Source organism: Malurus melanocephalus, unplaced genomic scaffold (genome assembly GCF_030028575.1).
Source record: "Malurus melanocephalus ecotype Western Australia unplaced genomic scaffold, MMel_1.1 scaffold_9, whole genome shotgun sequence".
Lineage (NCBI taxonomy): Eukaryota > Metazoa > Chordata > Aves > Passeriformes > Maluridae > Malurus > Malurus melanocephalus.
The window spans coordinates 4,660,360-4,663,365 of record NW_026623241.1 but is presented as its reverse complement, the minus strand read 5'-3'; the positions used below and the strand labels follow the sequence as shown (position 1 = coordinate 4,663,365).

At 46.4% G+C, this 3,006-nt stretch overlaps 1 protein-coding gene across 1 annotated transcript in view; it reads left to right on the top strand.

The window, feature by feature from the left end:
- The first annotated feature begins 1,992 nt into the window (after nucleotides 1-1,992).
- FHDC1 (FH2 domain containing 1) overlaps nucleotides 1,993-3,006 on the top strand; it is a 38,186-nt gene continuing 37,172 nt past the window's right edge. Inside the window, exon 1 of the mRNA XM_057376205.1 lies at nucleotides 1,993-2,012. The gene's annotated coding sequence lies outside the window, so the exon portion shown is untranslated. The remainder of the gene's footprint in view (nucleotides 2,013-3,006) is intronic.

The window sequence follows — 3,006 nt, the reverse complement described above, 5'->3', positions numbered from 1 at the left end:
CTCTCGGTGGTGTATTTCTGTAAAGTACTCATTCTCAGCATAATGTGAGCATTCAACTTTTATAATGGCTGTAGGTGAACAGAACTTTGTTTTCTGAGCAAATACAGTTAGTCTYATCTCTTTATGAGAATGTGTTTTGAAGAGAATACCTACTGGAAGAATGGGAGTATTTGATATTCCAGGAGGAGCAGAAAGAGMGATCAGGAGGATCTTTGCAGTTTCCTTGTAGCATTGGTTGGTAGGACTGAGATGGGCTCCAGTGTGGCTGTCTGATAACATTTCTTARTTAAGTGCAGAGATCAGATATAGAGTAGAATAAACCTGAACCAACTTTTTAGTTCAGGTTTTCCCTGTTCTTGCTGTTTATGGCAGCATAAATCCATTGGTTCACTGGGGAGCAGTTCAGCTATAAGTAGTGAGTTCCTAGTACTTAACAAATGGTCTGTCCTACTGTGATGATTAAATAATTATACATCTTGCTGCCTTTTAAAGAATACTAGGGGCTGTWACTTCAAGCACTTTGGAGTTAAATAATACTAAAAACTAGTGTTCCCTGTTGAGTTTTGATTTGCCTTCCTCACATATGCTTATGCATCATGCTGGTTTTATGTGATGGTGGTAATTAATTGCAGGATTTTGTTTTGAGAGCTTAACTATCAGAGTGGTTAATTTTGAAACCAAATAGAACTTGGTTTTAATTTGACTGCAGTGTCACAATTAGATTTCTCTCCTGCCTTTGTCCAAACTCTGTAGAATTGAGGGCTTGTAGTGAAGATGATGCTACCTTTTGTTCAGGTGGTATAAATTGCTTTGTTTCCATCTGATCTTTTCGGTCATTAAATTTGTGTTCAGCCTAAAGAATTAGAAGCTTTGTGAGCTCCAAAGAAAAGCAGAGTTTACAAAAGACAAGGTGGTTTTTTTTCTTAAGGCTTTTTTCTTTTAAGGCTTTTTTCTTAATTAAAAAAAAAAAGTCTTAAAAAAGGTAGTCATCTTGAAAACTCTGGAGCATTTCATTAACTAGAAATCCTACAAAATTAAGAATATGATTTGGTTTTGTAGTACACCAACTCATCTAAATGCTATCTGTTCTAGGGAGGTGCATTTGTTGTTTATTGTAGGTGGGGCTGCTTGATCTACCTATTATTAAAGTTGCCTAATACTTCCTACTGTAAAGACCTGTTTTCAGTTGTTTATAACTCAGATTAATTTTAGCCATGTGGGCAAAATATTTGCCTGTTGAGCATTACATGTTTAGGTAAAAAAAAAATCAGCTAAAAACTTGAAATTAATTTGCTAACATGTTTTGGAAAAGTTCAGGGAGAACAAACCCACAGGGTGAGGAAAAGTGAAGAGTTTAACTTCACATCCGGACTGGCTGCCAGGTCCTGTGCTGTCCTGTTTGGGTTCTGACTTTTTTAATACAATGTCATTATGTAAGTCTCTTGTTTGGCTTGCTCTTTCCGTCTTTTCGAGTGAACATTTGTGCTCATGACTGGCAGCAATGAAAACAAGTCCCTTTGGCTCCAGCACAAGCAGTTACAGTCCAAGCAGCAAAGCGCTTCCTCGCCGATGACCTCAGGGGTGACCTGACACTCTCGAGGAATGTCCATGCTGGCTCAAAGCTGAGCGTGTCCTCTCCAGCTGCTGCTAACCCTGCCAAGCAGAGATGTGTGCTGTGTTGGGAATTGCCTTTTACTGCAGTTGAACTCTCTTCACTCAGTGAATTTTCAACTTAAATGACTGGGTTCTGGCATTGCATTCCTTAGATTTTCCTTTTGTTCTAATATTTTTTTTTTTAATTGAGGTGACTCAAGCAGGCTGTCTTGCCAGACCAGTAGGTCAGATTTCTGCCTGCAGAACTGTGAGCAGGAGTAGTGTAACCTCCGTGACCATGGGCCCGGGCTCCAGGCCTGGGGCCAGAGAAGGCCACCTGCTCTCCTGCTCTTCCTCTGGTTCCTGCCTCCCAAGCCCTGAGCAGAGGCAATAGCACAGGTGAAGCACTACACACTCAGGTAAGACACGATTTTGTCCTGCTGCACCTGCTTTCCCACCCCTGGTTGTGCCAAGGTGTTATTTTCTGTCCCCTGTGCTCGGTTCAGAATCTCTGGTGGCTTATTAAACAGGACTCTAAGTGAGGATTATTTTCTTTCTCCCTCMTTTCTCAGGAAAGAAAGAGTGTCTCTTTCTGCCTTTGAAATTTGCCTTCTGTAAAAAGTAGTACTGGGGTGTGTGGGCTGACTATTTATTGACTTGGGTGAGGTTCTTCACCTCTGCTCTTGCTGGGAAAATGGTTTTATTTTAGAAATAGGATTCAATCTCTCGATAAAATATTTCAGAACCATTTGTTATTTGTTTGCTGTCTTATCAGTGGATGATGGTATTTTGGCTTTCGGGTATCCACAACTCACTGGGCTACTGCCTGGAGCGCTGTAACTCCAGGACTGTGATCACATCTTAAATTCGTCTGCACTTCTCTSACACCGGCCGCTTTGGAGACACGAGGGGCCCGTCTTGCCTGCCTGCTTCCCCCGAGCGTGCAGAGCTGAGCYGGGGAGCGCCCGGGTGAGGGATGCGGGACGGACCGAGGGATGCGCTTGCTCGGCAGCGTGGGCAGAGGGCGAAAGGCTTCGGCCGTGGAGAGGAGCCCGTTCCTTCCAGCCGGGCGCGCTGCCGGTAGCACCGCTGTCCCGTTCCTATAGAAGTAGTTGCTGTGAGCGCGGTATCAGCGTGCGGGCAATGATGGGTGGATGTGAGGAAAGATCAGCTCAGCCGGAGCTGCCTTAGACCCGGTGCCCCCGSAGGCGCCACTGCGCATCTCCGCTCGCCGCGGCGGCGATAGCGGTGCTGGGGCGCGGGTCGCTCTCCTCCCGCTCGGGCGTTCCGGTGGCACTCGCCGGCCAGGGGGGATCGCTGCCCCGCCGCCGGGACGCTCCCGGAGCCGCCGCCGTCACCGTCACCTGCCGCGGCCCCGCCCGGCCGCGCCTGCGCTGCCCCGCCCCGCGCTCC